We start from the raw sequence: 21,706 nt of genomic DNA, 5'->3' as shown, positions 1-21,706 counted from the left end.
GTCTTGTGGCTAGGAAGAGAAAAGTAATACAGCCGAAAGAAATTTTCTGAATGTTGTCATTCTCACTTCTCTAGAAGCACAATATTCGGTGGGGCAAGTTGTTGAAGAAATTTTTCAACACCTTGGGTCCCCGATGCAGAATAAAAGAAAAGTCGGTCAATAAAGCCCTGACTTACAGTGAAATTCTCAGCATCCTCATAATTCCCCCAGAACGAATGAAAATGTTTCTAAGGACTTCAAAAGGCCATCGGCCAAGTTTCGTCTCAATCCAACATGTCTAAGGCAGTGCAAACAAATAAACAGTTTCGAAAAAATCAGTCTCTAACACCTTAAAAAAGAACTTATAACTGGAACCCAATTAACGGAGTGTCAAATGGCTATGGGACCACTGCCATTGGATCCGGCACGGTCAAAACCCTTGGGGGTCTAATTTCGACTTAAACATACGTTCCAAGACAAAGTTATGGACAAAAGATTGAAAAAAGATTGGCCACATGCTATTCCAGTGCGCCCTCCCTACACCAGTCTCCATTAAAAGGGACTGGTTTTCACAATCATGAGCAGCAACTTTGAAGACTTATATCTCCCTCGTTATGAGTGAGGTTGCACCCAAATTTTACGAGTGTGTTCGTTTTGATATGTAGCACGTCTCTTGACGATGTCCGAGCCTGGAGAAAAGCTAGAGAGAAGATGAAGATTCGAGAACAAGAGTTTCAGAAAATCAGCAGTAGCGTGTCTCACTCAAGCGGCCATATCACGGCGCTCACGTACCCTATCAATGCGAAACAAGTTGCATTGTGTGCTTAAGGTCCAGGGCTATGTTTGATTCCGAACGCCGCGTGTGATGAACGGTTAGATTTGACATACAAAGGCATTAAAGTTGCTACAAAATTCTGGCCGCTGAAATCCAAATTTCGATAAAAAATCTAATATGGTAAAATCTTCGTTCGGGTACGAAATCGAGTTGAGTTTGTTGCAACGCGATCGTGACAGCATATTAAGTGCAATGCAATAAAGAAATTAAGGAAATACATCAAGCAGCAAGCGCACTATCGATCGAAAGTTTTCAAGTTTTTTCAAAATTCGAGTTGCATGATTGTAGCTTAAAAACACGGTTTGTGGTTCTAAGTTGGTACCAAATTGATCGTCATACCGAGCCCAACGAGCAAACGATCATCTTTTGGTCAAATCAATGCTGGAGCAACCTCGAATCGGCCTCAAAAAATCGCACACGTTCTATGGGTGCAGTAAATACTGTTTTGGAATTTTATATATTGTTGGATTTTTCTTTAATTCAAATAAATTATATTTTTTAACAATTAGGGTTAATTTTGATCAATCGACCCATATTTGAGCAAAAATCTATATATACCAGGTGATATCATTGTACAAAGGACCCACTTTGCTTAATAAAATTTTCATCTTTTTTTATTGTTGGGTCACGTTTTTAGAGAGAGAAGAATAAGAGAGAATTTTTTTGGCGGTACCCCTAGGCTTAATGTAACTCTCTTTCTCTCTCTTCTCTCTCATTTTTCTTTCCTACCTTGTAATCCCTCATGACCACCCTTCCCTTCTCTCTCCTTATGCTCTTTGCACGTCGACCTTTTCGCTGTGGACTCCACCTTCTCCTTTTCTTGTTAATAGTCCCTCATGTCCACCCATCTACCCTTTTTCTTTGCTGTGTTTCCTCACATCACCCCCGTTTTGCACGCTTGTGTTTTTTTTTTTTTCATGATCCCTAGGGACCACCATTCTCCAAACCTTTTTTCCCAGTATCGTGTGTGCACCCAACCGCTAACCCGTGCGTGACTTCCATCCCAACTCCGTGTGTGACTCCCATCTCACCATCGTTCATGACCACCAACCCACCGCCGTGCGCTCCTCCCCCACCTTGCCAGGAACCCCCTTTTCCTTCGCAGCCGAGCACCCCTAACTTCGCTGCCGAGTGCCACCACTCACGACCCTCTCTTAACCTCACGCAGCAACCTCTTACTCTTACCCTTCATCCATTCCAACCAGCAGCCGCACTTTTCTTGGCCACTTCTTTCATGGCAGCCACCACTTACAAACTCCCTGCTACTACCACTCACCAACCACCTCACCTTCTTCTTCCCGTCACCCTGCCCTTCACCATATCTCCCCATCTCCACCTCTCTTTTCTGCCCCCAACCATCTCGTCTCAGCCCCCTCCCTTTGCTGCTTCACCCTCCGACGCCATCTTCTTTTCCACCACCTATCCATACCTACCTGCTCTTCACGCAGCCCCTTTCCCTGCTCTAAGCCATCCTTACCATCTCTATTCTCTCTCTGCTACTGTTTCCCTCTCTCTTTAACTCTTCGCAGCCAAGCAGCAGCCTCTGTTGCCGACCTCTTTCTTCACCCCATCTTTCTCCACCTACAATCGCAGCAAACCAACCAACTTCCACCTCCTGAGAACAACATACCTCCTTGCCCTCTGCTTTCTGCTGCAATCCACCTTGCTGCCCTCTCACTCAACCTGTCTCGCTCACCTCTCCTTGCCCTTAACCTGCAACCAACCGTCTCCGCTTCTTTGTCCACCTCCGCTGCCCTCGTCTCAGTCGTCTCTGTTTCTCCGCTATCTCTGCTGCTGTCCATTACGCAGCCACCTTCGCCACCAATTTCCGCCCCTCTCAATCACATCCCGTTCCCTGCTCTCAGCTTCTCTTCCTCGCCATCATCTCCCTCTTCACGATCCTCTGCAACTCCACCATTCCCTCGCTGCACTTTCTCTCACTAGAACCAACAAACGAGCAACCTCTTTCCCCTGTTTCTTTTCTTTTGTTTCGTCCTCCTTTCAATGCTTCGTTTTCTTTCAATGTTTCGTTTCGTTTGCACCCTTCACCACCATTGCGTTCAAACCCCCTCTCTCTTAACCAAGTTGTTTTTTTTATGATACTTCACCTTCTTACATAACCCAATACTCAACCCTCTCTCCTTAGCTAAAACGTTACTTTTCTTTGAACTTTACTTCCGTCAACCCAAATAAACGAACTCTCTCTCTACATTAAATTAAAAAAAAGAGACATTAATTGACGTTCTCTCCCAACTAAAGTTTTCTTTTCCTTTATTTTATTAAATCATCCTATTTTACTTTTTTCATCGGATCCCTTTTTATTCTATTCCATTTTATTCCTACCTTTTCATTTCTTTTCATTTACTTCAATTTAGTTTCCTTTATTCCATTTATTTTTCTTCACTCATTTTATCCCACCATACTTTACTCTATTCCATCCATTTATTTTATTTTAATCATGTCATCTTATTTTATATTCTTCCATCCCTTTATTTTATTTTACTCCATCCATTTTATCTATGTTACTTCACTTCATTCCATTTTAATCTTGATTCTATTTTCTAAATTTATTTTAATTCATCTTTTTCATTTTCATTTCACTTCATTTTCCATCATTCTTATTTCTTCATCACTATTTCACCTTCGTCTCTTTGGAAGACCTAACGAGAGTCAAGCTAGTCTTCACCTCCCTTCTTTCTCTTCTTTGCATGTTTGAACAGAGGGCAGGCTGAGCCTTGTGCTTCTGTGCCAGTCTTGTCGTTCAGCAGTTTAGCCGTTGTGCCGGATTGAGTAATTGTGCCCGTCTAGCTGCCATGTCAGACTAGTTGTTGCGCCAGGCTGGTTGGTGTTGGTTTTTTTCGTTGAGAGGTTAAGCTGTCGCGCCGGTCTGAGGTACCGTATCTGTCTTGCTACCACATCAAATCAATCGCCGTACTGGTTTAGCCTCTATGCCATCCTAGCCGCTTGTTCTCTCACTTTAACTTCTCTTATCTCTTTTCTTCTCTTCTCTTCTCTCATTCCTTTTCGTCTCTTTTGGAAGACCTAGCGAGAGTCGAGCTAGTCTTCACTTCCTCTCTTTCTCTCCATCGCTTCTTTGACTAGAAGGCAGGCTGAGCCTTGTGCTCGTGCAAGTCTTGACGTCGAGCAGTATTAACGTCGCCCTGGTCAGAGTTACCGTGCACATCTTGCTTCCACGTCAGAATTGGTCGGTGTTGATTTTGACGTCGAGTAGTTAAGCCGTTGTATTGGTCTAAGTTACTGTGCCCGTCTTGCTACCACGTTAAGTTAATTACTGAACCACCCTCATTTCTCTTATCTCTTTGCTTCTCTCATTCTTTATTGTAAAATATGTACTAAGAGTCCCTTGATAAGAAAACGTCGTGAGGCTGTCAAATTGACACAGATCCTCCTGTGTTATTTTTCCATTTCTTCTTTGAGTACAGATACATGTGTGCACTCACCCTATGACAATGTGGGGACCTATGCCCCACTTATCTGTACTTTTAACGTGTGTGTATTTACAGGAAAAGAGAACCAGGTCAAGGGAGGCGATTCCAAACAGCCACAGGCCAGGGGAGCATTCTAACGTGATCTAACAGGGCGCCCACGCGAACCAGCCCGAGCATGTCACGGACCTACATGAGGTAAGTCCCACCTCACGACCCTAATTCCTCTCACACCGGTTAGTACTCCTGTCCACTTCTTCTTTACGTGTTTCCGAGTGAGTGATCTTAGGTCTTGGGTCCATCTCGAACCTGGAACCATGTCACCAGGTCAACCTAACCCGGAGGACGAGATCGAGGCATCTAACCACTCGCCACGGGCGACGTCTGCGGCTGTCGACACGAAGAGGCTAGTGATGATCCTTATCTCCAAGTCTATTTGCTTCAGGCGCCGAGAGTTGCCGGCTAGAGCCCCCTGAAGATGTTGTCAATGCCCCTTTAGGGTGTCGGCACAGGTTTGCAACCTTGCGATCTTGTCTTCAATCCTCTTAATGCACTCAAGGCCAGGGGATACAAAACCTTTAAGCTGCTTCATATAGATCTATTCCATCTAGTCACCATTTAGAAAAACAGTCTTTACATCCATTTGGAAGAGTTTCAGGTCCAGATGTGTAACGATTGCTAGGATTAGGCGAATTGAGGTCATTCTCACCACAGGGGAGAATGTCTCATCGTAGTCCACTCGCTCAACTTGAGTGGACCCTTTCACCACTAAACGGGCTTTATACTTATCCATAGTTTCATCTGCCTTCCTCTTGATTTTCAAGACCCACTTGTTTCCAATTGATCTTCTATTAAGCGGCAGATCCACAAGTTCTCATACTTGATTCTACTCCATAAAACTAAGCTCATCTTTCATAGCAAACATCCACTGGTCTACAGCAGGAGAATTCAAGGCCTCTTGGAATGAGCTAGGCTCATCAGCATCAAGTGAAATGCACGTGAGACCGTTTACTTTGAAGTGTTTATGAGGAACTTTCGCACGTTGACTTTTTCGAAGTTCAACCTGCGATCCACTCTCAATAGGTGTCTCTAGCATGGTCGGTGACTCAATATGAGTCATATGCTAAATCTCAACCAGTGGCTCACTCCCACTATCATTGACAATCCCACTATTACCCTCCAGTGAGTGAACTGTCTCAACGTCTGTTTGAGATTTAGGCCCTTCAAAGAGCTCTTTAGACATACGAGACTGCTTCATGTTAGGGAATTTAGTCTCTATAAAATCTACATCGAGAGATTTTATTACATTCATCCCACCACCATCATGTTCTTGACATAACTTATATCCCTTCGAGTGCTCAAAATATCTGATAAAAATGCATTCGAGAGACCGTCTGTCTAGTTTCCTTATTAATTGAAAAGGGAAGTGAATATGTGCAGCTCACCCCTAAGGATGTAAATGAGAAAAATCTGGCTTTCTACCTGTCCATAACTCATAAGGGGTATTGGGAACGAATTTTAATGACACTCTGTTTAAGATATATATCGCAGTGAGGACATATGTTCAACAGAGTACGATTCCTTCTTTCTGTAACACCATTTTGTTGTGGAGTATAGGACATCGTCTCTTGTCTTCAGATTCTCTTATCCTCACCAAGCATCTTAAATTGATCCGATAAGTATTCTCGCCCTCGATCAGTATGAATAACCCCAATTATTCTGTTCAACTAATTTTCAACCTCTAGCATAAAACAGTGAAAGCAATCTATTTCTTATGATTTATGCGAGATTAGGTATACATATCCATATCGAGAGTAATTCAATAAATGTGATAAAATAATGAGAACCGTCACAGGCCATCTCATTAAATGGACCACAAATGTCAGAATGTATTATATCTAGAAGACTGATTGCTCTTATTGCTTTAGGAAATGACTTTCTAATTGATTTTCCAGCTATACATGAGTCACAGATAGGTAGGTCTATTTTAGATAAAGGCAACAATCCTTCTTTAGCTAACCGGATCATCCTATCATTTCCTATATGAGCAAGCCTAGCATGCCACATTATGGATTTGTATGTAATAGAAGAGGTGGAAAATGATGACGATGTCATAGAAGTAGAAGGAAGGGAAAAATTACTATCATTATTATCCAAAATAAATAAGTCATTAAAAATCTAGCCATAATAGTGAAAACCATCTGAAAATGTAAAGGTAACATAATTAAGCATGAAACTGATTAAGCAACCGTCTCTAACTAGACATAGAACTAAAAACAAACTTTTTCTCATTCCGAGAGCATAGAGGATGTCATGGAGAAGATGGGTCCGTCCACTTTGGAATCGGAGTTGGTAAGTTCCAACCCCTAGCACATCCTCTGATGCGCAATTCCCCATGAAGATCTTCTGACTTCCAACCAACAAAGTTTGGAGCTCAACGAACCCTTCTCGATCCCTTATTATATGCCTTATCGCTCTTGAATCCACAATCCACCTAGTAAATTGTGAATGAGCAACAAGCACCTGAGTGCAAACATTTGTATAACCAAGGAAATTAGTTTGTACTTTTCTAGGTTCGGGACATTCACGTTCACAGTAGCCCTTCTTCTCACAATCGTAGCAAGTTATTTTGGATTTGTCCTTTATGCGTTTCCCCCATCTATGCCTGGCCTTTTTCTTTTTCTCAGCTTATTTCTTAGGTTGCTCCTTCCTTTGAGGTGCCCCATTTATAAACTTACTTCGAGGTTTATGGCCTCAAGGCCTGCTGGATTGGGCAATTAGAACGGTTTTAGCTCCAGAATATGAGCGGAACTCAACCTCTATCTCAAGGTGATGAGAAAGTTGGAAAAAAGTTGTTACAGCTTCATTATGCAGCATCAATGATTTTGTATTTTCTAAAGATTCTGGAAGAGACCTAAGCAATCCAAGCATCTGTTGCTCGTGACTGAGTTTGTTTCCAACTGCCTCTAGGTCATGTATCATTCTGACATGGTTTGCCATCGAAACATTTGGAGGCATTTTGTATGTCTCAAAAGCTATAGATAAGGCTCGTAACCGAGCAGTGGAAGTGCCAGCATACTTTTGCTGAAGCGCATCCCACATGGCTTTTGCCACGGTGAATCCCTCGAATTCATGAATGATGTCATCAACCATAACACTTAGCAAGGTAAAGAGAGTGCTACAGTCACCATTGTCCCATGCCTCATATTCACGGACAAGTTCTTCAGCAGCACCTTGTTCAAGTTTTTGCTTAATGGTAGTTAGGTATTCAAGTGTACATTGTTCATTTAGAAAGTATTGCATTTTCATATGCCACATAGGAAAATTGCTACCATGCAACTTTTCACCTTTAGTGAGATCCGTAATCACATTTTTAGAAGTCATTCTAAGTCAAAACAACAAAATTGCACTAATTAATACGGATGTCATATAGTTTATTTCATACATGATGGCACCTAGATTATCATTTTTATGCTTGCTAATTGTCTAGCTATTTGAAAGAACTTGACCTTTAAAAGTCTTGATAAGAAAATTTCTCGTGGCCACATTGAACTCTTGCTTGTAATCAATACCAAGTTTCTTTCTTCGATCTAGTATCTCAAATATCTCACAATTTGCAAGCGGTACACGTTTCTAGATGCACTCCCACAAAAAAAAAAGCCCTTTTCATGCAGCCTTGACATACCAAAAAAAGAGTAAAGCCCACCATGCATGGCTTAGGATATGAGGCGTATCAAGATTAGTTAGCCATGATCCTCATGGTCTAGGATGTCTCAACTTGCATAACTCATGCATAAGGCCAATACTACTATGAAGATTATATAATGCACATGCTTATGGTTTTAATATAACCATTATATGCACTTTGCAGCATCATAGGTCAACCACAACCATGCCTTCACAAATAAGGCAGGAATGATTATGCGAGCACAATCGGGAACCTGGCTTCACGATGGCTCTGATACCAATGCTGGAAAAAATACGGTCCAACGGCCGAAGTGGAAGAAATATAAAATAACTGAAATCAAGTATCATACCTGAGTGCTCGCACAACAATTTTGGTGAACAAATGTGGAGAGGAATGATCAACTCATGTAGGCACGTTCGACAACTACTAGAGTTGTCGAGATCAATTCCACACCGTAAATCTCGAGCGAAGTGGAAACTTACGAACACACCAACAGATGCGATAGGAGCAGTCCAAACTCGACTCTCACACACAACTCTTTATCACTTAAGGCCGGATCTCTACTTAGATATCAAATAGGAGGGAGATTGTACTCTCTCACACACTTTTTCTCTATTTTTCAAGAGGTGCTCTCACACCTTTCTTGTGTGTATTTATAGACCTCCACCCCTCCCCTTTTTATAATGAGAGAAAGTGCCCTCTCATAAAGAGGTGTAACCTCATGAAGAGGTATAAGCCCCTCATGAAGAGGTGTAACATGATGAAGAGATGTAACCTTATAAAGATGTGTAACCCCCTCATGAAGAGGTGTAACCTTTTTCCACCTCCTTTTATGTTGTAAGTCAAACATGAAGGGAGTGTGGTCCACTTGGGTGTTTCCTCACACTAGGGATGCACCCTCATGTGTACATGAAGAAAACAATTACGAGAGGAAATGCATTTTAGGACAAAAAATGCGATCCAAATGCTAGAAATGTGCCATTTCCACTGAAACACATTTTCGAAAATGTATTTCTTGGTATCCAAATGGCCCCTTAGTGTTTTGGTGAAATCAGGGAGTCTCATTTGAGAGCCAAAGGCTGCAAAACTACCATCAACCACAAACTATTAACTGTATTTCCTAGTATCCAAATGGCCCTTTAGAGTTTTGGTGAAATCAGTGAGTCCAAGGCAATATCATTGTCCTAATGACAACATGATTAATAAAGGAGGGAGGGAACCAAAAACGTAGGGAATATCTTAATAAAGGTAGGAGCTCTAGCCCTTTAGATTGAGTTAGGGCAAGCGACCCTCTATCGCCTCCTCGTAACGAGCCAGAGAGATGACCACCTCCACAAAGGCCTTGAGGTTTTTATCAGAGGACCCTCCACCCTCCACAACATCTCTAGCTACCTCCTTCAATTTCATGGCATTCTATCAAATCCTAGACGCACTTGGCTGCCCTGTTATCTCTTCTATTCACATGCAAACCTCCTCTCTTTGAACAAAGCCTTCACTACCGTGCTTGAGCTGAACCCTGATGCTATAGACGATGATAGAAATTTGTTGTGACAAGAATTCTAAAATATAGAATAAAAATAAACAAAATTTCAACTATTGCATTTAACATAGTAATCAAAACAGAAGTACAATCAAATAATATGGTCTTTAGGACCATACACTCATTTTTGAGGTTCTGCGTACCTCTTTTGCCTATCACTTCAGTGATTCCTTATTTTTCTCTTTGTGGGCTGGTCTTACATATGCTTATTTATAGGCCTCGTTTTTTTAACCGCCAATGCATCGTCACATAACAACCACCTTTCATTGCCGCCTTCTACATGCTACCTGTCATTGTCCCTTTCTACACACCATCTTAATATTCTAGTGAGAGGTAGAGAAGAGAGAGTGGTAGAACAATGTGGAAGTGTTTTAGGCGGTGGAGAGAATTTTCTCTCTTGAAGAGAGAGAATGATGTGAAAGAGGACAAATTAATTAATATTTTAACATCCCCCCATAATTTGTCAATCTTATTCCAAATAGCATGCTTAGGTGACCAAATATTTCAGTCTTTAGTGGCTCTACAACTTGTTCTTCTGATATGCAAAATACCGCTCAACTTCATTATTCTTCACATGCTCTCGAATAGAATGAAATCTTATATATATGTGCTTTCTCCTTCCATAAAATACTGAATGCTTGGCCAATGCTATTATTGATTTGTTGTCGCCCTTGATCGTTGTAGGGCCTTCTTGCGGTACCTGCAACTTCTTTAACACATTTCGCAGTCAGGTACCTGCAAATTCTTTAGCACATTTTGCAGTTAGGTAGCATGATAGACACATGATGATGCTGTCACATATTCGCCTTCACATGTGGATAATGTAACAATTTGTTGCTTCTTTGAGTTTTATTAGGAGGTTCCATATACTGACTTATTAAGCCCATTACATACAATATATCGGGTCGAGTACATATTAAGTAACGTAAAATTCCAACTTGGCTTTTAAAATAAGTGGCTGGTAAGTGATTAGGGTGGCTAGCTCGTCGGGGCTAGCAAGATTGAGGCGGGCCATGAATGAGTCGAGGTCTCGTTCCTCATCGACAGCAAGGCCATCAGAGAAGGTCAGGAAGTGGTGTCGGCGTCTTGCATCTGCTTGCCACTGGCCTCATTGGTGAAGAAGCTCACACAAAGACGGTTCTCGAAGGTGAGATGATGGGCGAAGGGGATGGCTGGCTCAATGTGGTGTTGTCTTATAGTGAGGAAAGCAATTGATATGAACAATTACATTTCATCCACGTCCATGTAGGGTCGGCAATGGACCTAGATCCAATCCACACCCACCGAGTATACCCGGCATGGGTCCAGGTATTTGTTCAATTTTTGGACCCATGGGTAGGGTCCGAGTCTAATAAATGATACCCAGATTGTCTCGGGTTTGGATACGGGTCATGCTATACCTAACCTGACGGGTACCCAAACCTGAATTTTTAGTTTACCCAAAGGCCAAAGCCCCAACCTTAAAATCGTTTCAATACTTTTCTTCCCCTAGTTCCCCAAATGGCCAAACCCTGTCCCCATCTCCCCTCTTTGCAATTCTCCCTCTCTTAGTTTCTCAAAGGCATAGCTCTCTCTATGGATCACAGATGTCTCTCTCTTTCTAATCGCCCACCCCTCAAACATTAGTTCTTTGCTGTTCACCATAGTAGGCTACAAAAGAAGAAGCTCATAAATGAGGGTGACAATGTACCCGACCAGACTCGAGACCGACAAGTACAGTTATGGGTCCAACTTTTGGACTCAACAGGTCGCGTCCGGGTCCAAAACTTAGACCCGAATACATTCGGGTCTGGGTCTGGGTCCAGCCGGACCTAACCCATTGCAACCCCTACATCCGTGCTAATGCTTGTGTAGGGACCGAGGCGGGATTAAATGCCAGCGAACACCACCGCGAGGGCATCCTCCCACAAGAACATAATCTTTGTTGCATAAAGCATGACTTCTTTTGTGCATATGCAAATATAGAATTATTCCACTATTACTCAAACAATATATTAGTAAAAGAATATGTTTTTTTCAGATTAGGGTTGGGGTCATGGTAGTAGCACCACTTGTGCTCCAGCTAAGGTCGAGGTTTCCATTTTCACTTAAAGCATTAAAAAACCACTAAAGAATTCCAAAAAAAAAAGGAGTAGGGAATCGTCATCCCCACTGAATTATCAAAAAGTAAAAAGTAACAAAACATGGAAAAAATAAAAAACAACATGGTCCATGTGGATTTAATAGAACACCCTTATACGATGGTTGGTTTTTGGAAGAGGTGCCATGCGTCGTAATAATTAGTTTTAAAAGGGTACCATAATTTATACCTTTTCAAAGGGGCTACTTTGACATTTACTATTGAAAACTACTATTGAAAAGGCAGGGGTATTTTGATAGTTTCTATTGAACCGTTTATTTAAGGGGAATGCTTTCTATGCTTCCCCTATAGTGTAGAAGTTCTATCCTCCCCCATGTTTTTAACCGTTGATTTAAAATGAAGGGTTGAGATTAATTCACTTAAGTTATCACAAAAGGGGCCACGGGCTCAACCGGTAGCCCTATCTAAATAGCTCGTAAAAGAGAGAGATAAGGAGTAACCCATTTCCCATGTTAGAGAGAGAGAGAGAGCGTTGGAGAAAAGGGGAAGCCGAGAGAGAGAGAGAGAGAGAGAGAGAGAGAGAGAGAGAGAGCACTGGAGAAAAGGGGAAGCCGAGAGAGAGAGAGAAAGCGTGGGAGAAGAAGGGGAAACCATTGACCAAGAAAAAAAGTGCTAACCAGCAAACTAGAGAAGAAGGTGGAGTCTATAAGAGATAGATTCTAAGCTCTCCTCAAATTGTATACCCATTCAAGGCCTCTGAGGAAAGGGGATTTTGTTGACAAATATCAGGTAGGTTTTGGGATTGTATTCTTTTCATAGAAAGTTGTATTGAGTTTCTTTTTTTTTTTTTTTTTTCAATGCATAAAAAATATATTTTTGAGAATATTTTTGCATTGGGCCTAAAGACCTCATGATCATTACCCAAGCTTCTCTCTTAGGTCAGCTCCTTTCTGGTTTTTGTTAGCGATTGGACCCTAAAATTTTTATGTTTGTATTGTAGATTGCTCGTTGTTCAATGCTGGTTCTCTTTATTGTTGTCTGTTATTCCTTTATTCTACTTAAAATTTGGTAATGGTATTTTGGTTTCTACAGTTTGAGCAGAAGAACTCTCATCCTGATAACATGAAATGGGTGTCTTCTAAATTTGATTGATTTGGTGTGGTAGTTTAAATTATTTTCTTCTTGTTACAATCAGTTTTTTTTTTTTTTTCTTGAGTACCCAGTTTTGGTTTGATTTTGTGATATTTGTAGTAAGAGTTTTTATTTAGCTTAAGATAGATGATGAGTGGTTAGTTTAGTTTTTATGATATGTGGTCTAGTATTGTAGTTTTGATATTGTGATATCTATTATAGGTTAAGTTTTGATTTTGGTACATCTTTTCAAGTAATTGGTTATTACTTATTTTGATTGATGCACTCTAAGTTTAAAATGTGCTCGTCATGCTATGAAAATTATAATTTAATATTGTAATAGCCACACTTGTCCAACTTTTAGAACTCAAGAGTAAAATTATAATTATGCTTACAATTATATTTTAATATTGTTATAGTTTAATATTTTCTTGTGAATTTGAAATAATGCATCATCTAATCACTATTTTGCAACTTATTTCCGACATGGGAATTCCCACAATGGAGCTTGAAGCTGAGCAAAATAATATGTAGACTTCTCCTTGAGTTCTAAAAGTTGGACAAGTACGCTTATAAGAATATTGAATTATAATTTTCACAGCATGAGGGGCACATTTTAAACTTAGAAAAAACTCCAACCTCAGTTCCTTCAAAAACCTTTTGACCCCAGTGCCACCTTCCTTTTTATCCCGGGCCTTAGTGTCGCCTTCCTATTTTCGACACCGAAGGCTTAGTGCTCTGATGTCACCCTTTTATCCCGGGCCTCAGTGCCATGTCCTTATTTTCGGCACCAGAGCCTTAGTGCTCTGGTGCAACCCTTTTATCCCAGACCTTAGTGCCGCCTTCTTATTTTCGGCACCAGAGCCTTAGTGCTCCGGTGCAACCCTTTTATCTCGAGCCTTAGTGACGTCACAAAAAAATAATAAAAATCCTCTCCTCCTTTTTTCTTCCATCAAGCTCTTGCAGCCAGGGTGAAGTCCCCTGAAATGGGACCGCCTCAGAGGCCATCCTCCTATCAAGCCTGAACAATCGGGACGCACCGAGAAACCCCCAACCAGGGCAGTAGGGCGTAAGCCGGAGAGGTACCTTGCCTGCCGTTCTTCTCATCAAACTCCGTCCAAGGTGAAGTCCCCTAAAATGGGACCGCCTCAGAGGCCATCCTCCTAACAAGCCTAGACAATCGAGACGCGTCGAGAAACCTTCAGCCAGCCCAGTAGGGCATAAGCCAAAGAGGTACCTTGCCTGCCTTTTCTTCCTCCACCAACCTTCAAGCATCCAGGGTGAAGTCCCCTAAAATGGGACCGCCTCAAAGGCCATCCTCCTTTCATGTATGGGTAATTCGGGAGACCCCCAATTAGACCTATAGGACTCAAGCCAAGAGCTACCTTGTTTGCTCCTGGCTTTTCTGTTTGGATAGGGATAAAGCTCACAAGAAGGGCCCCAGACAACTAGAACGTCAAGACCTCCCTGGCTAGAATGGGATAAATCTCACAAGAAGGGCCCCCACTTGCTGGAAAACTAGGAGTTTGTGCTGAGAAGTCGTAAGCCCGCCGACGGCAAAATATCAGCGTGATCTCCCGAAAAGAAAATTGGATTCTAGCAGGACCCGGAGAAAGCCCCTCAACAAGGCACCGGACCACTGAAAACTACTTTGGTCGCCCCTTGGTCAAGGGAAAAGCTCAGCAAGGTCTACCCCTCGAGGATTGCGTTGTTCCAGTAATCAAGAAAAAAATTATGAACGAGAGACAATAAACACATCTTGGTAACTTTTTCTAAATGTTGAACTTCTCTCTTCTCTCGAAGAGCAACATCTGGTGGGGTAAGTTGTTGTATGTCATTTTTTATGTACCTCCATGAACCCATGCGAATAAAGAGAGAGCCGACAAACAAAGTTCACAAAACTGGCCGAACTTTCACCTCACAGAAGAAGGCCACCACAACACGATTAAAGGGCATGAAAATGCTCGCAATCGAAAGAAGAATGAAGATATGTTTCTGAAAAAGTCGAACAGTTGCCACAAGTTATAGGACCAGCTTTCAAGGTCTTCCCATAGTGGAGCAGCCTGCATGCAGGGATGGCCTCGTCATTCGGGCAAAAGATCGCAGGGACATTTTGGTCATTTATGTCTTATTTTGGATTTGTTTTCAATTTATTTGATTGTAATTAAGCTTGGCTTTTGATCGTTCACCCCTGAGACTGGGAAGAATCGAGGCTAGTTTATTCTTGTCTTGTCTCATTTTGTGAGCCCCTAGTCCATTCGACAGAGAAGAGAGGAAGAGAGAGAAAACCTTGAGAAGGAGGGTACCTCTGAGTGCGCAGTCCCACAGACATCCCAGTCGTGCGGGTCATCCCATTTCTCTCGAGCCAAGTCATTCCTTCTCTCTCTCTCTCTCTCTCTCTCTCTCTCTCTCTCTCTCTCTCTCTCTCTCTCCTTTCACTTCAACACACGTGAACCTGTTCATGTGGAAGATCACGCCCGTCCATGAGCCCGCTGACGTGCACTAACTTGCGGGCCTCTGCCCTCAACTTCTACCCACACCCCCTTTAGCGGCCAGCAAATCCTTTCGAAAGGGCATCCAGGGAGGAGGGACATCAGGATCTTATCCCGATAGCATGGAGAGAGTGAAAGGAGAAGAGAGATTGAGAACTTGAGGAGGGCTCCCGCCCAAACCATGCTGACGAGCAACCGGAGGAGTCCGTAATTGCTCTAAGAGGGCCATCCACTCGGGCACGTCCCCGAACCCCTAAGTGGCGTAGGAGCGATTCGCACTCAAGTCTCAAAAATCTATTTCATCGTCGGCTTCCTATCCGCAAGCAAGAGGACTAGCGCATCCACCGTGCATATCGGACCTCCGCTGTTGTTCCAGAGAGGGTTTCCTCACACTCGTGCAGAAGGAAACCAGGAGCTCACCGACATCACAGAAGTTTGCAAAGTTTGAGGAACAGGGTCGTTGGTCTCTAGGCATATGGTGGCGCAATTAGCTTGCTCGAAGGAAACAAGTGAGATTTCTCCATACTCGATTCCCACGGTTAGCTTTTTGTTATCTATACTAGAGTTTGGAAGAGAAGAAAGTTCAGCGCATACCTTAGCAATGTCGTTCTTGGTTGGAAATTTAGGGCAACCTTCCATGTTGAATGAGGGTTTTATGTCCAAGACATAAACTTTTATCACTTGGACCACAGGGCAAATCTTGAAAGTGAGAGGCAATATGCCTTCAGTTTATCTTTTGGTCCCATCGTATGCAGTGATATTGAGCTGACACGGCTCGAAGTCGTCCAAGCTGCTTCACCATTTTCATAGGACATATGTTTAAGGATGCCCCATTATCAATGAGTACCCTCCGTATCTCATACCCTTGCATGAAAATGGTGATATGCAATGGTTGGGTGTGAAAGCGGTTGAAGCTGGTCGAGACGTCGTCGTTCGTGAACACGATTAGCATTGGTGCCACCAGTTGGTTGATCATTCTGCATAACTCATCCGGTTGTGTGTTGCTCGGGATGTGCATCTTGGCAAGGACTTTCTCAATCTGGGCCCTATGCGTCGGTGAGTTATTAAGCAGCTCTAAGATGGAGATCTGAGCTTGGATCTTCTCGAGGTGAGCTAATAGATTGTAGGTGGTTACGGATCTTTGGGATTCTTTGTGGGGTTCATGATTCATGGTATTCGTTGGCTGCTTAGGCTCAGAGGTTCCTCCTATTCTCTCCTTGAGGGTATCGGTCATCAATCGGATGAGGTTGAAAACTTGACCTCTTCGGTCAAGGAGTCTACTTCACCTGTTAGAATTTCGATAGGGTCCACCCTTGCGAGAGTAATGGGGAACTTTGGGACGTTGGCCCCTTGAATGGAAGATAATCCCTTCTCATTGATATGACCACATCAATTTTTAATATATCATCCTCATCATATTGGTTCCAATTAGGTGGGTTGTCGAAGCTTTGAGGTGAAGGGGTTCCTTTTAGAAGATCCAATAGGTCCTCTTGGGGTTCTTGGAGGTGGTGACCACAAGGGAATAAGAATTGAGCCGAGTCTTCTTCTTCATCTCCATTTTCGATCATGGGAATGACAACGCCCCCTTTCGGGTTGTCGTGTGCTACCATCCTTATGGTCGTTGTGACCGTATTTTTAGGAAAAGGATTTGTGAAGATACCCATCTTTCGATTAGGCTCTTCAACAGGCTGATTTTTCGATGGGACAATGATGTCCCCACTATCGATCAACCCTTTAATAACCCATTTCAAATGATAGTAATTTTAGGTGTCGTGTGCATGATTTTGATGCAATTTGCACCATTTGCTCTTATCCGTGACTTGGAATGGTGGATCGGATGGTGCTGGGAGGTAAACCATATATTTGGATAGGAGTAATTTAAGCATTTTTTCTAATGGGTCTTTGAGGGGACTGAAATTATCATCCCCCCTTTGGTTGTTATTTTGAGCGTTGGCTTTAGGCCAACCCCTCTGGATTTGGTTCTGATAGTTTTGCTGAATAGCTGAACCTCGAGCCAGCCCATTAATGACAATTTCATTAACATGATTAGAAGTATTCCCCTTGTTGTTGTTATTATTCTTGTTTGTCTTGTTTAGGGGAATGGTTATAGATTTGTTCTCAGGTCCAGTGCTGAGAGGTGTTTCTCTGGCCCTTTCGTGGTGTGTCACTTGCTCAATCATGGAGTGGAAAGAGTAGGGGATAAAACCTTGGCTGAAGAAGGTCTTGTATTAGGAAGCGGCATTTTCTAAGGCCATAGAGATCTTGGCCGGGTCTGTGAGTGGACATTCAATGACCCGTATCGCCACCTCGCGGAATCGATTGATGAAGTCTTCGAAGGATTCTCCTGGATTTTGCTTTGTTGCACTTAGTTGCCGAGGGAGAGAGGTCTTGGTGTCGATCCACGGTAGTGAGAGACGAATAGATTGAACATTTTATCTGGAGTGATGTGCGGTTGTGTACACATCATTCTTCAATGCCAGTTTAGAGCCTTGTCGGACAATGTTTGAGAAAATATGGCCTTTCTTGCAAAGTTTGATCGAAGAGGAGGTATGTGTTAACATGGGTATCTAGATCGCTCTTCCCATTGAACTTGTTTCGAAATTCTGGGATGATGAATTCGAAGGGAGGTCCTCCATGCCTTCGAGGGTCTCATGAATATAAGCCTTTGGGTCGTGAATGCCTATTCTTACAAGCATGTCTTACATTGCTTTCATGGTACCTTCATATTGGGCATTCGGAGTGACGGTAGGCCTGCCAGTTGGTGGGTTCCCAAGTGTAAACTGATAAGTCAAGGCTTGGGGTATGTATTGGCCTTTATGGACCTGAAGTTGATGAGCTTCAGTCACCGGGGTGGTTTGGTATACTTGGGTCTGAGGGACGTATTGTCCCATAGGTGTTACCACAGGCTGCAAAAATTGCACGGTCTGTTGGACCCGATGGATTACTGGGACCGATTGAGGAATCGATTGACTCAGTTGTCCTATGGGTTGTTCTATATTACTGAGTTGGTTTGGTACTGACATATGTGCTAGGGCATGAACAGTGGAGCCTTGGTCAACTAAACTGAAGAGCAACTTAGACAACTACATCACCTAGGGGTCGATTCAAATCAATATCTTTGTTTCGCATGACATTTAAGTTATCATGAGCTATGTTATAGACCCTTGAGGACAGGTCAAATCCCCTAGACCTAGGTGGGTCTTGGTTTCGAGACCGTCGTGCCTCGGGGTTATCATGGTTCGAGTTATGGAAATGAGGATTTGACACTACGTAAACTTCTTCCCTCACTCGACTCCTACTTTAGTTACCTAAGAGCCCTTGCAGGATAACCTCAGGTCGAACCCCTTAACTATTCAAAGTCTTTCGGGCGGAGCTAGCTTTTCGAGCCACATAGATCTCAGGATTAGGAGCTAATCCTTGAGACTCTAACTCTAATTGAAGACTTATGCGCCAAAAAATGGACAGACCTGGGTTCTGGCTATAATCCCATGGGATTGTCGCATATTGGTCTCTAGGTTTCGGAAGATTAGGTTTGGAGTCGGCAGTGGAATAATCATCATGGTCACCTTGGGTAACCGACATGGTGACTCTCTTTGACGCAGTTCTTGAATCTAGACTTAGGGTGAGATCTAAACTCGATGACTGAGGATAGAACCTCGTCTGGTTCTAGAGGTGAAACCCTAAACTAAGACCTAGGCTAGGATTAGATTAGGCACAGATATCTAAAAACATTATCACATGAGTGTGGGAAGGTCTCATAGGATCATTACTTATATATATATATATATATATATATATATATATATATATATATATATATATATATATATATATATATATATATATTTATTTTTAATGAAACAGGGTTAAACTAAGCATGATAAAGCAGGGAAATCATGATTTCTAACAAAATTAATTAAAATAAAATGCAATTCAGAAAGCATAGATTATAAAGACCTACCTCAAGAAAAATATTTTTTTTGTATTTTTAAAAATTTTATTTTAACCTCAAAATTGGTGAGCAGTAAGAGAACAGGTTCTGACACAGGGTTGTGGGGTCTCAGGATTTTTACGGGACCTCTAATTCTGGGCGACACAGGGAGCGTTGCCCAAGACAGATAGGGTTTTGCAGCCACAGAAACCCTAGGTTCTAGTTACAGCTGAACCTGGGATTATTTTGGACAAAAAAGAGTGAAAAACAGTAAACAAAAACACATATTTTGAGCTTTGGATTAAGCTCGAACTACCCCATGGTGGGCGCCAAACTGTTTACGGTGCAATTCGGAGATATTTTCAGAGGAAGACCCCTCAGATCTGAACACCACAAATTGATTTAAAAATATGTGATAGAGAGTGGGACAATCAAATTCTGATCTAAGGTCAGATCAACTCAGAAATAAGCAGATCTGCTCTCAGATTAGTGGCAGAGCTGGTATCGATCTGAAATACGAAATACTATGTAAAAAGCAATGAAACTAATTTAATTATATTAAAATAAATAAAATAAGAAGAAAAATAAGAAAGAGTAAAAATGTACCAGACCGCGCCAACTGGCGCGGGACTTCCGAGGCTTCAAGGCCTCGCCCGTATCAGGATCGATTGTTTACGTCGTATGTTCTCTTTGTTTTTCTTCAGGTTTTGACCAAGACTTGGCTTGGTTTGATGGATTTCTTTGATCTAAGGCTTGAAAGTGGTCTAAAACTAGGGTTTTCTTAAGTTTAGGTTCTTCTCAGGTTTTCTCTCTGGTTTCTTGGCCTATGGGTTGACAAAGTCTAAAGGGTCTTAGAGTCTAAGAGGCTCAATAGTCTTCAGAGTCTAAAGGGTCTCTCTAGGGTCTAAAAGTTTTGAAATGACATTTTATAAGGTAAAAATTGTCTGGAATGGGTAACATACCCTAATCAAAAGATTTCCCAGCCTAGACTGCCATTTTAGTGGTCTAAGGCTTGGGCGATACTGGGAGCGTCGCCACACCAAAATGGTCCAGGTCCATTGAACCTGCCCAAAAATGATCAGGGAGGTGTTGGCATGTGGAAACTGCCAATTTGGGCAGTCGGGTCTGGGCGACACTCCCAAATCTGCTCAAAATCGACAGATTCCAGTATGTGGTGATTTTGGGATCATCGAGATGATGCCTACCAAAAATCAACTCATTTGGATCAATCTGACCTAGGCAACACTGGTATTGTCGCCCAGACCAAAACTGCCCAAAATGACAAATTTTCAATTCTAGGGGTATCTGCAGGCTCGTATGATGCTGCCTGCCAAAATTTGGATCAAAACGAAGTCTTTTACTATTTTTAATGATGTTTTTACTAAAACAAGGCATTTTGCAAGATTCTGGCTTACAGGGTAGGCAATATGGACTATGGTGGTCTATGATCTAAGGGTTTACCAGGATAGTGTGGTCCTAGGGTTAAAGAATATCACAGAATTTGTCAGTTTTAAAATGGGGTGTCTACACTTGTCCCATAGTAAAACCACCATAAAGAGCAAATAGTGTAAAACGAAATCCCCACCCCACAAGGTGGGGAGTATGTTATGGGGGATCTATTACTCATGTGGACCTGAAAAAATATTTCATTTGAGTTTACAGCAAAGGGGCTAAAACCACATAAATAAAAATTTCTCTCTTCCATCTACCATCTGTCTCTCTCTCTCTTCCATCCATTATCCCTCTTTATTCCGGAGTTGGTTTCTTAAGAGAGCGGGTTTTTAGATAGACAATAAAAGATTGGAATTCTAGAGAAAATGAGTTTTTAGAGAGAGAAAGAGATATTGGGTTTTTAGAGAGCATGGGACTGTAGAAATAGAAAAAGAGATTGGTTTCTAAAGAGAGAATGAATTTTAGAGAGACAAAGAGATATGGGTTTCTAGAGAGAATGTGTTTTTGGAGAGGGAAAGAGAGATTGAGTTTTTAGAGAGATAATGGATTTTAGAGGGAGAAAGAAAGATTTAATTTTAGAGAGAGAAAGAGAGATTGAGTTTCTAGAGAGATGATGGACTTTTAAAAGGAGAGAGAGAGATTAGTTTATAAAATGATTTTTTAGAGAGAGAAAGAGAGATTTGGTTTCTATGGAGAGAAAATGAGATTTCAGAGAGAAAGAGAAATTGAATTTCTAGAGAGAGAAAATAGGTTTTAGAAAGAGAAAAAGAGATTAGAATTCTAGAGAGAGAAAATGGGTCTCTAGATAGAGACAAAGAGATTGGGTTTCTATAAAGAGAATAGGTTTTAGAGAGAGATTAGATACTTAGAGAGAGGAAATATGTTTTTATTTTAAAGAGAATGGGTTTTAGGGGGAGAGAGAGATTGAGTTTTTAGAGAGAGAAAATAGGTTTCTAGAGACAAAAAAAGAGTTTGGGTTTCTAGAAAGAGAAAGTATTTTTAGAGAGAGAAAGAGGGATTGGTTTTTAGAGAGAAAGAGAGATTGGATTTCTAGAGAGAAAAAAATAATGGGTTTCTACAGAGAGAAACGGAGATTGGAAGATAGTTTACCAATGAGTTACAAACATAAAAA

Source organism: Amborella trichopoda, chromosome 11, assembly GCF_054954075.1.
Source record: "Amborella trichopoda isolate Santa Cruz 75 chromosome 11, AtrichopodaSantaCruz75HAP2 v2.0, whole genome shotgun sequence".
In the NCBI taxonomy this organism is placed as follows: Eukaryota; Viridiplantae; Streptophyta; class Magnoliopsida; order Amborellales; family Amborellaceae; genus Amborella; species Amborella trichopoda.
The sequence above is the reverse complement of the archived record's forward strand: the minus strand, read 5'-3'. Positions refer to the sequence as shown.